Genomic DNA, 15,454 nt, shown 5'->3' with positions numbered 1-15,454 from the left:
CTACTGCACCAGTTGGCATTTTTGTCCTACCTGGCCAACGTCAGGGCTTTCAGTGTTCACTGATGTTTAAAACCATTGATGACTTCTCTATTCCAAAACGCTGCATGCAGCAACGCTCTTTCCAGCATTTTGACAGGTAGTTAACAAGGAGGCTGTTTCTAGCTCAGCCCCAGCTTAATTTTTCAATGACCTGCAACCCAATCATGTTGAGTTTTAAGCAATAGGGTCTTACCAAATAGTTCTGGTGGGCAACAAAATCCCTGGTAATGGCCTGAACTTTTTTTTCCCCCTCCTTTATAGGAGATTTGAAGAAAGATTACAATATATAACAACTACATAAAGTCTTAATTTCTTCAGGTACAGTGGTAGATTTGCTACAATGCTTAATAGAAAACTCTGACAATCCAGAACACACAGGACAGTATGGCCTGATCACGGGGCCTTGAAGAGGCTCCATCAGCCAAGACCACAATCACTGCAAACACATAGGAATCGACAGCCTTCACTGGCTAAAGACACAACGTCAGTGAGTGTGGGAACAAAGGTGAAAGGAAGGCAGGGTTAGTTTCTCATGGTTGTCTCCTCCTCCTCCATTTTTGCTGTAGGGGCACACTCCTCGACTGTTGCTGAGGCACTTTCTTTTGCTTTAGCCAACATACAGAGCTTTAGCTCCAAGCCAGTAGCTTTGGCCCAGCAGAGGTGGCACAGCGTTACTCACCTTTCAGTGCCGATCCAGAATATTACCAAAGAGCCGGCAGGTGTCTGGAAAGCCCTGGGAACCACCACATGGCACTGTTGAAGTGGAGCACACGGCCCTGCTTGCTCACGGGCCCAGGGTTGGTGACAGTCGTAATGAAGAACCATCCCACTCCAGGCACCCATAGAGGCCTTCCCAGTGGTTGTGAGAGCTTCTGATGTGCGACTGGCAGCCGGGGATGAGGGTCTTGAACTTCTGGGCTGTAGGGTCACAGGCTTTGTGGGCTTCTAGGCAAGAGCAGTCCCCGCGCAGGCCTCCACTGCTGCTGCGGCCTTTCTTCCTGTCAAGGTAGGTATAGTGCAGCTTCTTGGCCAGAGTGCCGTTGGTCAGCCGTACCTGATATTGGGCAGGTCACGCCAGTGTGAGCCTGGTGCCAGCGGGATGCACTGCATGCGGGCGGCCCCCAATGGACTCATGCCCTTGCAGATATGGCCCCTGAGGATGTAGTGTGAGCCCTGCAGCTGTCTCTGGAACCAGGACTGAGGCTCCCCACTGTAGGAGATCTCAACCAAAGAAGCTATATTGCTGATGTCAGGCATGGTGTCCCGCACTGTGATGGTACTGAATGGGCTGTAGCTCAGCCTGTGATGTTCCTGACAAACTTCCTGTTGTCTACTACAACACTCAGGTGGCAGGCACGGGGCACAAACACGTGTTGAGGCTCTGGGAATAGGGGCAGCTTCTCTCCGAGGGCCACAGCCAGGATGATGGGCTGCCTCCGTGTCTGGGCTACACGATACTGCCCAGCCTGCAGCACACCGAAGGTGCACTGGTAGCCCTGGAGGACCAGGCCGCGCAGCGTGAGCTCTAGCACCACGGAGCGCTGGAAGGGGACAAAGTTCCTGACATTCTCCCGGAGGAAGAACCGTGGCCAATAGTAGTCACAGTAGCTGAAGAAGGAGACCACCAGCTAGGTTTTGAACTTGGGGTAGGTCTGAGAGTTGAAGAGATTCATGCCACTGAAGCCATGAAAAAGCAGCCCTTCACTCAGCATCTCCACATCGCCCTCCTGAGGCAGCTGCTGGCTGAGAGAGTTGGCCATCTCCCCAGCCATGACCAGCTTGAGCAGCATATTGCAGTCTTCTCTGAACACCATGGAGCCAGAGTCGTTGAGCCTGAATGCTGGGCAGCAGGCTCCCACATCTCAAGGGCCCACAGTATCTCAGAGATGCCTGCTTGGTGGAATCCCTGTATAACCCTCCATAGCCAGAAAACACGTCCAGGATCCACAGCTTGGGCAACTTCAGGGCAGGCTGGAGCTCACTGGACTCACTAGGATCAGATGCCTGAGACTTTGTCTTGCCTTTCCCTGTCCTTTTGTTCCCGGGGCTTTGAGCATGGTTGAGCTGGAAGCTTTTTCTTTTTACATTATAGGCCTCAAAGAAGTAGAAGTGGTCATCCTAGTAATCCTGGAGACACTCCAGCAGGTCTTCCCCATACTCCACAGTGCAGCGGCCCTGCACAGACTTGAAGTTCACCACAGCCTCATCATCACTCCAGTAGAGCAGGTTGATGTCGGCACAGTAGCTCTGTAGGGTAGACTTGTGGATGTTCTCGGGCCTGTAGAACTTCTTGAGCCAGACCTTGATGTCAGCCTCAATGGCTTTGCTATTTCATTTCTTGCTGCAGAAAATCTCTTTTATTTGGCCAATGCGGCTCAGGGGCATCCAGGTCGCTGCCTTTGATGTAGTCTGAGTACTTCCCGTACTGTTCTGGGTAGAGGTCCTTGTCCAAAGGCTCCTTCCTTGGGCATTGCACAGGGCTGGACAGCTTGATGTTGAAGCTGAAGGTCTCAGGAAGTAGGTGGACACAGTTACCCAGCTGGTAGAAGATGCCATTCTTGGTGACAAATCTGTAGAAGAGCCTGCCATCCACCTTGTCAACCTGTCTCAGGACCTTGCACATTTCCTTGTGCTCACCCAGCAGGGCACAGCTCACACAGAACTTGAACTCATTGTCCACTGTTGGCTGAATCTTGAGAGGACACTCAAACCTTGTTTACTCCTGGTCATACCATAGCTGGTAGAAGTAGGTCTTCCTATCTTCTTCCCCCAGCAGCACAGCCTCAGGATCTATACCACCTTCCGTGGCCCAGTTTTCTGAGAGTGCTTTGTGAATAACTTGACCTTGCTGTGAATGTAAGAGAGTTGCATGTCCTCATGCTTATTCACTACAAACAGCTCAGACAGAGGTGGCCCCAAGGATCATATCTGTGCCAGTGAAGAATCAGTGAGCACGGAACATCATATGCTTGGTGAGCGTGTCTTCCCACAAAGCTGTGACCCTTGCAAGATACAGTAGATTGGTGGAATCCTCTGGAATGACAGAGACATGGTCCCCCACCACCAGATCCCCATCGTCAATGCACACTGCCTTATAGCAGAGTCTCTTTTTATCACTCTTAATGGATTCCCCAATCCAAGAGATCTTATCCTTATTCTGTTTCTTGTTCTCTCCTTGGTGCATTTTTTTTGGGGGGTGATGGCACCTCTGGGATATTATTGGGCTACCTCATCATCACCTTCCTCCTTCATGGCCATGTTGGGATACCTCCTCTTTAGACAAGCCTGTTTGCAATGTCCAGTGCCAGAAATTTAACCATGTCCTTACAGGCTTTGCACTTTCCACACTCAGACTGTTGACAGACCTCACAGACACCACACCCTCGGTGTTTAAAGGCATTTTCCTTATCTTCCCTGTCATGCTTATCAATCTGTCCTGCAAAGAATGTGTCAAAGATCTGGTAGATCATTTTTGTGGTGGTGGCTTTCTGGGCTCTTTTTCCTTTTCCTTGGTGGGGTGCCTGTTGGTCTGTCACCTCTGGGCTCACTTCTGTCCCAGGGTGACCCCAGAAAACTTCATGAGTTCTCTCATGCAGGGGCTCAGGAAGATGGTCTGCTCATCACTGTCCTCAGCATCATCATAAATCTCCACCTACCCCACTACAAACTGAGAACAAAGGAAAGAGTCCTCTGTGAACAGGATCAGGTTGATGGCAGAAGGAAGGGCAGTGGTCTCAATTTAATTGATGTGGTTTTCATAGGTCACATAAGGATTGCCCTGAAATTTTGTTTTGGTGGGTAGGGAGTGGAATCAGGAGCATTCCTGGCCAACAACTCACTGTAAGGTATTCTACCCCTGGAACTGATGTCTTATTTTTTTAATAACAACTAATGACTTCTGCATGTGCTATTACCCATGTGCATAGAATATTTCTGCCCATACTCTTTCCTTTTCTTTTTTTTTTATTTTTTTTGGTTTTTTTTTTTTTTTTGAGGTAGGGTTTCACTCTAGCCCAGGCTGACCTGGAATTCACTATGGAGTCTCAGGGTGGCCTCGAACTCATGGCAATCCTTCTACCTCTGCCTTGCAAGTGCTGGGAATAAAGGTGTGCATCACCACACCCAGCCCATACTCTTTCTTTAATAAACCTATATCTTATTGCCTAGCAAAGAAACAGGTTGCCATATGGCTTATTCATAACATCTTAAATTTTGATTAACCCTCTTCCCACTCTTCCTTTACTCTCTCACTTCCCCTGATTCCACCCCCAGTAATCTGCCCCTCTACTTACACACCTACAATACCCTATCCTTAAGCCCTTCTCTTTCCTTCCTCCATCACCTCTCCTTTCTAGCTTCCTGGCCTCTATGTACTGACTTTTACTCCAATTTACATACAAATCTAAACACTTGTAGCTAGGACCCACATATCAGACAGAACACACAGTATTTGACTTTCTGGGTCTAGGTTACCTCACTTTGTGTAATCCTTTTGAGATCCATCCATTTTCCTGAAAAGTCCATAATTTCATTTCTGTTTACAAATGAGTAGAAATCCATTGTGTGAATGTTCCACATCTTCATTATCCCTTCATCATTTGAAGGGCATCCAGGCTTGTCCCAGCCATTTCCTAGCTATTGTGAATAGTGCAGTAATAAACATGGATATGCAAGTATCTCTAAGATAGTAAGAAGAGTCCTTAGGATATATACTTAAGAGTGGTATATCTGGATCATATGGTAAGTATATTTTTAGCTACTTCAAAAACCTCCATACTGATTTCTACAATGGCTATGCCAACTTACATTTTCACCAACAATTCAGAAAAAATGGAAGCCCACTTTTTCCACATCCTTACCTGTATTTATTATTCTTTGTTTTCTTGATGTTAATCATTCTGACAGGAGTTAGATGGAATCTCAAAGTAGTTTGTATTCATATTTCCTTGATGGATAAGGATGTAGAACATGTGTTTAGATAGTTATATGCCATCTGCATTTCTTTTGAGAACTCTATTCAGTTCTACAACCAGTTTTTTGATTTAGTTGTTTGATTTCTTATTATTTAGCTTTTCATCACTAAAATTAATTCTCATTTACATATGAGGTAGTTCCCCTAATAGTGAACAATGAATTTAATACTTTCTCAAATAAAATTATAAATATGTTTAAATTTTGTAATTGTATCTTAAAACTTATTTCTTCTTCAGAAATATCATCTTTCAATTAAATTAATTTTTATCAAATGTACCATCTTCATACTCTCAGAACTTATTAATCAACTGTTGAGACTTATAATCCAAATTTTTAAACATTTAATGATTTGGAGTTAGACAACTCCTTTTTGATATACCATCCTAATTTTATTATCAAAATGTTTCTTATAGTGAATTCTGAGCAAATTCAATTGTGTTTAATTCAAAGATATTGGAAAGGAAGACCTGTAGCAATTAAAGTACGTGATTAAGTATAGTGGTAGCCACCTCGCATTGCCTGGGACACACATATCCTCCTTTTCCTGTGGTTTTTAATTAATATTGTACTAGGTTCAGCAAGTATACAACTTGCTGGTTACAGGTTAACAGTCTCCCACAGAGGAAAAAACATCTATTCAGCTGTCAGATCTATAACAGCAGGTTGCAAGTTAAGTTATTGCCATCTTTCCTAACATCCTCTTTCTTCCCAACAAGTCACACACAGACAGCTGATAATATTGAGAGAGAATGTTTTCTTTATATAAAAAGCTATCACCTGTGTTCTCTCAGAAAGTGTCCAATTACTCTATAAACATCAAAAACAAACAAACAAATAAAAAAGAATCCTACCCAGGCAGGATCCTATATAGCATATTTTCGGAACTGAGTTTCATGTGAAAATATCATCATTCTACGACACCTATGGACATGCATTTTAATGTGCAAAATTGTTATGATAATGGGAACTTCCTTTGTGTGCAAATTGAAATATATTATCATTATCGGAAGGTTGACTGGAGTGGGAGGAAAAATTAAATATGCAGTTGCTCAGTGGAAGTTTCCTTGAGGAAACATTATTTGGTATGACAGAAAATGTTTTACTTACAACATTTATAAAGGCATAAAATATTTCAAGTCTCTCATCTCATTTGCATAGTAACTATCTTATTATTTTCATCAAAGTTCAGACCACTGATTTTCACAAATGCAAACTAGAAAAGTTTTCCCATTACCTGTATAATCCTGTAGTTAATTATTAGAGAGCTGGAAGCCAAATTTAGATCTTTTGATTTCCACTCAGTGCATTTGTTTCTAACATGGCCATCTACCTTGGTTACAGAACTTTTCTCCTTTCTTTACTCATAACTCAGTTTATGAAACTTTAGGCTTCCTTAAACTGATTCTATTTCTCTTTTTCACTTCTGAGATGAACTTATATGTATCAGAAAGCAGTAACTTATCAGAAAATTAGGCATTGGAACTAACCAAATTAAATTTTGCTACCTGCATCATATGCAAGCTATGTAGATAATTTCTGAATCCTCAATTTCCTTCTTTTTGTCCTATATCAGGGACTGTAGGTTTAAATGTGAATAAATTCTTTGTATTTGAAACAAGAGAAAAGCTTTAGCAGTGTGCTGAGTAAACAATCTGTTTGATATAATGCTACTATAAATACTTTTAAATTAAATTACCTAAACACCCTTGATCTTTCCATTTCTAGTCCCCAAACTATCTTTTTAAAAAACACTTTGAGATCAACAATGCTTATAATAAGCTTGTTATTACTAATGATAAAATTCCTTGCCCAGTAATGAATGCTCACATTGCTTCTGATTGCTACAGAATAATAGCAAAAATTATTTTTTCTGTGTATGTAAATATAAACTGTCCATTTTATCACCAATTTCAATGATGGAAAGAATTACTACTTTTAAAATAGATAACAGTCATTTAACAACTTTATAAAAGGAATGAATTTTGTCATTAATTTTACAAAGAGCATTCTATTGTTTTCTTTCCTATTAAAGGAGATTCCATAGGAAAGTTTTATTTAACTGTGCAACAATCACAACTACCTTTCCTAGCATTTAATGAAACTGTATCAGATATAGAGTTGAACTCTTTAATGATGATTCCAAACCTCACAAAATGCATGTATTGATTTATTTTAGTTTTAAGAAAGATCAAAGATTTATTATTACAGTGATGTTACCAAGTATGTCAAAGTGAGATGTTGAAAAATAATCAACTCTATGAAGCAATTAGAGTGCTGCAAAACTAATATCAATTTTATAGAACCTTAAAATTAGCAAAATCTTTCAGTTGTCTAAAGAATATTTACATAAGCAATAATAGCTTAAAATAATCATGGTGTTTTAACATGCCATATTCTCATCCTCTTGTCTTTAGTTCTATAGAAGTCTTGAAAAAAAAAAAAAAAAACAGCCCTGAAATTACAGCAGACATGAAAATCAGCAATATGGTAGCCAACTGAGGGGCAACTGAGAGGTTCTAGGAAGCCTCACCTGCAGTGCAGTGTGCTCACCTGAACTGCCTGAAAGTTGCCAAAAAGAAATTAGCCTGAATTATTTTTAAATTTTTACTTATTTATTTATTTGAGAGTGACAGACACAGAGATAAAGACAGATAGAGGGAGAGAGAGAGAATGGGTGCGCCAGGGCTTCCAGCCTCTGCAAACGAACTCCAGACACATGCGCCCCCTTGTGCATCTGGCTAACGTGGGACCTGGGGAACCGAGCCTCCAAGCGGGGTCCTTAGGCTTCACAGGCAAGCGCTTAACCGCTAAACCATCTCTCCAGCCCTAGCCTGAATTTTTTGACCTGAGTTAGAAATTACTAAAAACGCCTTTACCCATGATACATTTGCTGAAAGCAACCAGTGGCAAATATTTGAAAAGGAATATTAAAAAATAAATAAAAACAATAATTCGAAAGGGTTTCATAATGTATAGTTATATATGTGTATAGTTATATACACTAGTTATATAATAGAAAGTAAAACATGAGCAAGCAGAGAGGAAAGTAGTAAGTTGAGATTTCAGAGTAAATGAAACAGTATAGAAAATTAAGAAAGAAAATGTATTAAACTAAAAGTTGATCATTTAAAGAGGCTCACAAACTGAGACATCTTCAGTGTGACTGTGTGTTCATATGCAGTGTGCTTGCATGTGCATGCGTGCAACACACACACACACACACAACACACATACACACACACACAGAATGGCACAAGTAACTAAATTCAAGAACCAAAGAGAAAAAAAAAAGTATTATGAGGGAATTTCATGAACAATTATGTGCCAAAACTAGACTATTAATATAAGCACATAAATTCTTTAAAAGATAAATACTGTTAAATTATCTAAAATGTAGTAAATCTGTATAGATATATAATCAATAAATTGATTGAGCCACATGTCAAAAAGTTTCCAAAAAGTTCTGCTTCAGTGCTGAGGTGTTGATCCACATAAACTCTAGTAAATTACAGCAAGTGTTTCTAAAAATGAATACTCTTATTCTTCCACACTATTACAAAATTAAAATAAAATTAAATATTTTCTGACTCACTTTAAGACACTAAAATTATCATTTTGAGGGATGGTAGATGTTCAGCCATTAAAGGCACTTGCTTTTAAAGCTTGATGATCTGAGTTCAATTCCCTAGAACCCAAGTAAAACAAAATGCACAAAGAGGCACATGGGTCTACATTGTACTTGCAGGGACAAGAGCCATGTTGGGCCCATCCTCTCCTCTGCTCTCTTCTTAATTTCTTCCTCCTGATAAATAAAAATATTTTAAAAATCAAAAAGTAAAATATCATTTTGACCAAAGCATATAAATAGAGAATAAGATAAAACTCAACATGCTAGGATCCCTTATGGTGATAAAATCCCAAACCAATAAAATACCAGTCAATTAAACCAAGCAACACTTAAAAATGTTTAATGAACAAGCAAAAGTTATCCTATTTTTATAAAAAAAATTTCTAGCTATCACAATGACATTTTGAGTCACAACAAAGTTTCATTATAGCCTCAGTTGAGACAGACAATAAATTTGTAAAAGTCCAATGATAAGTCCTGGTAAAGTTAGGACAGAAGAGAACGACTTCAACTTGATAGAGGACATAGAGGACATGTCAAAAAGAGAAAAACAGAACTGTAACTGATAAAACAATGTTATAATAATCAGAGCTTTCCCTTTAAAACTTTAAACAAAGATGCAAATGGCCCCATCTCACTTCTGTTCAACCTCATACTAGAGATCCTAGTCAGAGTACAGAATACATGAAAGGGTCTCTTTTAATGCATTCCCTAATACTTTATCTGTACGTGTGTAGGTGGCATAATGAAACACTTAGTAAGTACTATTAGGATACACTAAAATAATAGATTTATTCTAATGAACATAAAACCCAAATGAATTAATCTAGACAACTCTGACTAGAATAAATGTATCAAATGTATCAGTTTATTGAGCTTTTATATTTTAAGATCAATAACCACAATTTCATTGCCTTGTATATACTAGAAATGGGCAACTCAAAAATTTTATTTTTTGGAAAAAAAATCACTTAAAGATACTTGGAAAAATTTAATCACAATAAATGTAAATCTTCAGGTAACCTTAGAAAGTATTAGAGGAACTACTAAAAATAAGAAAGGTTACTGAAATCTTCATAGCGACACCATTTTACATCAAAGTAACAGAAGTCAGTATTCTAAAAGTGGTAATACACACAAAATTAAGTTATTTAGTTTACATAATTCTTAACATCAATTCAGCTGGCTATTATATTCTTGGAAAGAAATAAAACACTAGGTCCTAAGATGCATATTAAAATCAAGGGAAAAAATAAGTTAAAAAATAAAATCAAGGGGAACCAAAATATGCATAAAATATCTTCAAATAGAAGACCAAAATTGGAGGATTCCCAGCCCCTTATGAAAATTAAACAGTTGGAGAAATTATAACATGTGGTATTCAGAAGTTACAGAATATGATATCATTTGAAAATAATTAAGAGTCAAAATAAGTCATTACATTGTAATGCTTAATTGAATTTTAACAAATGTTATCAAAAGAATACAGTAGAGAAATCATAGCCTTCTCATAGCATGTTGCATTACAACAGAGTATGGACATTCCTAAAAGGAAAATTTAATTCATGCTTTACACTAAAAAAAGATCCGAGATTTCAATGTCAGGCAATACTTTTCAAAAACATTGGTGTCTAATATATTTTTTAATATTTTATTTATTTATTTGAGGAAGGCATATAGATAGAGATAGAGAGAGTGAGAGAGACTGGACATTCCAGGACCTTAGGCACTGCAAATGAACCCCAGACACATGAGGCACCTTGTGCATCTGGCTAATGTGGGTCCTGAGGAGTCAAACCTGGGTCCTTAGACTTCACAGGCAAGTCCCTTAACTGATAAGCACTCTCTTCAGCCCAGGCATGTAATATATGACTAACAATAATTTCTTAGATAAAACAGCAAAACAACAAGAAGGTAGATAAATCGGACTCTACCAAAATTAAAAATGTTTGTGTTTTAAATAGGTCTATCAATAAAGTGAAATACCAATGCACAGGATGGAGCTCAATTAAAAAGAACTCAATTAGAAACTAATTAAGATAACCTAATTAAAACTGGACAAAAACAATTTGAATAGATGTTTCTCCAAAGATGTTAAATGGCATATAGGCACTGAAAAGTTATTCAACATTAATACATGGAAAAATTCAAATCAGAACTGCAGTGAGATGCAACTGTCAACTATTATTTAGATAACTAACAAAAGGACAAGAACAAATTTTGTATGTATATGAGAAAACACAATTCTTCAACACTACAGGTTGTAATGTATATGCCACCATTTCATTAAAAAAACAATTGGATATTTCCTCAAAAAATTAAACAGTGTCTTTAACTGACCTAGCAATTATACTTTTAGGTATTTATTTAGAATCATGTTCCCACATTAAATCATATCAGAATATTCATAGCAGTAGTGAAGCTGAGCTGAATATTGAGAGCAGTTCTGGTCTATAACTCTTTACTTAACCTCACTATATATATTTTATACTATCAGTTTGCTGATGAGAAACAGAGGTTGTGGCAGCTGTTTTGTCAATTATGTAATAAGTCAAGGAAATGTGTACAAACTGATAAGTTTCAAGAAGCAGTCATCTTTGTTCTTGACGTGTACATAAAAAAAAGGAATCTCATGAATAGGCAATTATAATCTATGAGCACCATGTGTCCTATCCACTATGAGATGGCACCCACTTATCTCTGATCAATGTTCAGCTACTATAAGTAGGCATCTAGAATCTGCAAATGGCTATCATCTGCCTATTGGTACCACTACCAAATTGAATTGGCTGAGAGAGTGCATATGAAACATTCATGTTTTTATACAGCTAACTTCAGAAATAGAGTCATTTTCCTGATGTCAGCATCTTGTCGTTCACCAAACTGGCATGTCATGTGGATAGCATCCAGATGTGGGCACAGTAACATTATGATTCATAATATCCAAAAATATTTTAAAAACTCAAATGTTCACTAGCTGATGAATGGTAAACAAAATGTAGCCCAAACTTATTAACACTACAACATGCATCTACTTTGAAAACATGTCACTTGAAAAAGAAACTAGTCTTAGAAGTCACATATTATATGACTACATTCAAAAGCCCATGATAAATAAATCAGTAAACACAACAATTAAGTGATTCTTATATCTAGAAGAGAAGTGAAAGGTGTAGTAAGCACTAATGTATAGGGTATTCCTTTAGGATGAGATATACATATTCCTTAATTATCTTGTGATGATAATTTTTTATATATGTAATTGTGATGAAAAGAAAAAATATACATATAATGTTTGTTATATAATCTTTGTAAACATGTTCAAATTGCTGAGTTGCATATCCCATTAAGGGGTCTTTTTTAATGCCCAACCTGATATACTGAGTAAAATGGTTTCTATCAATGGATATTAATAAGTGTTTGTTTTATTAAAACAATGTAGGATCTTGGAACTCTTCATACTATCACAACCTGAGACATAGATGTATCTTAGCCTTATTGTAATAACATATTTGTGTAACTTCTGCCAAAAACTTGGATAAATGACAGAAAAAAACATAAGACTAGATAGTGCTTACTTATTTTTCTCATAATTATATTTTTTTCTGAAGAAGAGACTTTTTCTTTCTTGTCTGGGTAGGTTTGCCTTCACCCTTTATTATTTTTTCTCAATTTTTTATTAACAACTTGAATAATTATAAAAAATATCCCATAGTAATGCTCTCCCTCCCCCACAATTTCCCCTTTGAAACTCCATTCTCCATCATATCCCCTCCCCCACTCAATGTCTCTCTTTTATTTTGATGTCATGATCTTTTTCTCTTATTATGATGGTCTTGTGTAGGTAGTGTCAGGCATTGTGAAGTCATGGATACCCAGGCCATTTTGTGTCTGGAGAGAGCAAATTATAAGGAGTCCTACCCTTCTTTGACTCTTACAGTCTTTCTGCCACCTCTTCTGCAATAGACCCTGAGCCTTAGAAGGTGTGATAGAGAACCTCCACACTAATTTGCACAGTGGCTGGACCAGATTACATTCCCACCTACAGTGTAGAAGGGTTCCCCTTTTGCCACATCATCACCAGAATTTATGGTCATTTGTTTTCATGATGGTAGCCAATCTGACAGGAGTGAGATGGAATCTCAACATAGTTTTAATCTTCATTTCCTTGATGACTAGGGAGGTAGGACATTTTTTATAGATGCTGGCAAAGATTTTTTCCCATTCTGTATGTTGCCTCTTTGCTTTATTCACAGTGTTCTTTTCCATACAAAATCTTTGTATTTTCATGAGGTCTCTGTGGTTTGATTACCTGAGCAACTAGGGTTATATTCAAAAAGTCTTTGCCATGACCAATATATTGAAGAGTTCCCCTACTTGTTCCTCTAGCAGTTTCAGAGTTTCTGGTCTAATGTTAAGGTCTTAATCCATTTGGACTTAAATCTTGTGCATGTAGGGAGAGAAGAATTTATTTTCATCTTTCTAGAGATACGCATCCAGTTTTCCCAAAACCATTTGCTGAAGAGGCTATCTTTTCTCCAATGAGATTTTTGGCATTTTTATCAAATATCAGGTGGCTATAGCTACCTGGACTTATATCTTGGTCCTCTATTCTGTTCCATTAATCTACACGTCTGCTTTTGTGCCAGTACCATGCTATTTTTGTTACTATGGTTCTGTAGTATAGGTTAAAATCAGGTATGGTGATATCACCAGCCTTATTTTTGTTGCTCAGCATTGTTTTATATATTCAAGACTTTTTGTGATTCCAAATGAAGTTTTGGATTGTTATTTCTATTTCCATAAAGAATGCCATTGGAATTTTGATGGGGATTGCATTAAATGTGTAGATTGTTTTTGGTAAAATTGCCATGTTCAAAATATTAATTCTTACAATATAGGAACAAGGGATGGTTTTCCATTTCCTAGTGTCTTCTGCAATTTCTTGTTTGAATGTTTTAAAGTTTTCATTGCATAGATCCTTACTTCCTTGGATAGGTTTATTCCAAGGTACTTTATTATATTTTTTTGATGCAATTGTGAATGGGAATGATTCTCTGATTTCGTCCTGTGGTGTTTGTTGTTATTATATAGAAAGGCTACTGGTTTCTGTGTATATATTTTGTATCCTGTTACATGGCTATAGGTGTTTATCAGCTCTAACAGTTTGCTGGTAGATTCTCTAGGGACCTTTATGTCCAGAATTATGTCATCAGCAAATAATGGTAACTTGATCTCTTCCTTTCCAATTTATATCCTTTTTATGTGTGTCCCTTGCATTATTGCTATGGCTAAGACTTCTAGTACTATACAAAATATAAATGGGTACAGCGGACACCCTTGTCTTGTTCCTGATTTTACTGGAAAAGCTTCCAGATTTTCCCCATTTAGTAGTATGTTGGCTGCAGGCTTGTCATAAATAGCCTTTATTATATTGAGATATGTTCCTTTTATTCCCAGTCTCTGTAGGACTTTTATCATTAAGGGATGTTGGATTTTGTCAAATGCTTTCTCTCTGTCCAATGAGATGATCATGTGATTGTTGTCCTCCAATCTATTTATATATGGTATTACATTTATCTATTTGTGTATATTGAACCATCCCTGCATCTCTGGGATAAAGCCTACTTGGTCCAGGTGAATGATCTTTCTGATATATTCTTGTATTCCATTTGCCAATATTTTGTTGAGAATTTTTGCATCAGTGTTCATAAGGGAGATTGGTCTGTAATTTTCTTTTCTTTGTTCTATGTTTGCCAGGTTTTGGTATCAAGGTGATGCTGGCTTCATAGAAGGAGTTTTGTAGAATTCCTTCTTTTTCTATTTTATGGAAAAGCTTAAGCAGTGGAGTTAGTGCTTCCTTGAAGGTCTGGTAAAATTCAGCAGTGAATCCATCTGGGCCTGGGCTTTTTTTTAGTTGGGAGAATTTTTTTTTTTTTTTTTTCGAGGTAGGGTCTCACTCTGGCTCAGGCTGACCTGGAATTCACTATGTAGCCTCAGGGTGGCCTTGAACTCGTGGCAATCCTCCTACCTCTGCCTCCTGAGTACTGGGATTAAAGGCGTGCGCCACCACGCCCGGCTAGTTGGGAGAATTTTGATAACTGTTCGGATCTTCATGCTTGTTATAGGTCTATTTAAGTGATTAATCTCATCTTGATTTAATTTTGGTAGGTCACATAAATCAAGGAAATCATCCATTTCTTTCAGATTTTCATACTTTGTGGAATACATGCTTTTATAGTATGTCCCTACGATTTTTTTAATTTCTCTGGCATCTGTTGTGATGTTACCTTTTTCCTCTCTAATTTTATTAATTTGTGTCTCTTCTATTTTTCTTTTGGTCAGATTTGCCAAGGGTTTATCAATCTTGTTTATCCTTTCAAAGAACCAACTCTTTGTCTCATTGTTCTTGGGATTGTTTTTTTGTTTGTTTGTTTGTTTTTTGGTTTTTTTGTTTTTTGTTTTTTGGTTTTTTTTTGGTTTCTATTTCATTAATTTCTGCCCTAATCTTTATTACTTTTTCCCATCTACTGATTTTCAGTTTGCCTTGTTCTTCTTTTGCCAAGGTTTTAAGGTGAAGCATTAGGTCGTTTAATTGAGACCTTTCCAATTTCTTAACATAGGCACTTAAACCTGTAAATTTCTCTCTTAGGACTACCTTCATGGTGTCCCAAAGATTTTCGTACGTTGTGTTCTCATTATCATTTGACTCTATGAATTTTTTGATTTCTGTCTTGATTTCTTCATTGACCCATTCATCATTTAGTAGTGTGTTGTTTAGTTTCCATGATTTTGTGTATGCTCTATAGCTTT

The 15,454-nt window shown here is 37.7% G+C and overlaps 1 pseudogene; it reads right to left on the bottom strand.

Moving 5' to 3' along the window:
• Window positions 1-561: 561 nt before the first annotated feature.
• Window positions 562-8,771, bottom strand: LOC101607924 (annotated as a pseudogene).
• Window positions 8,772-15,454: the final 6,683 nt, after the last annotated feature.

This window comes from Jaculus jaculus, chromosome 1, assembly GCF_020740685.1.
Source record: "Jaculus jaculus isolate mJacJac1 chromosome 1, mJacJac1.mat.Y.cur, whole genome shotgun sequence".
Classification (NCBI taxonomy): domain Eukaryota; kingdom Metazoa; phylum Chordata; class Mammalia; order Rodentia; family Dipodidae; genus Jaculus; species Jaculus jaculus.
The sequence above is the reverse complement of the archived record's forward strand: the minus strand, read 5'-3'. Positions and strand labels throughout refer to the sequence as shown.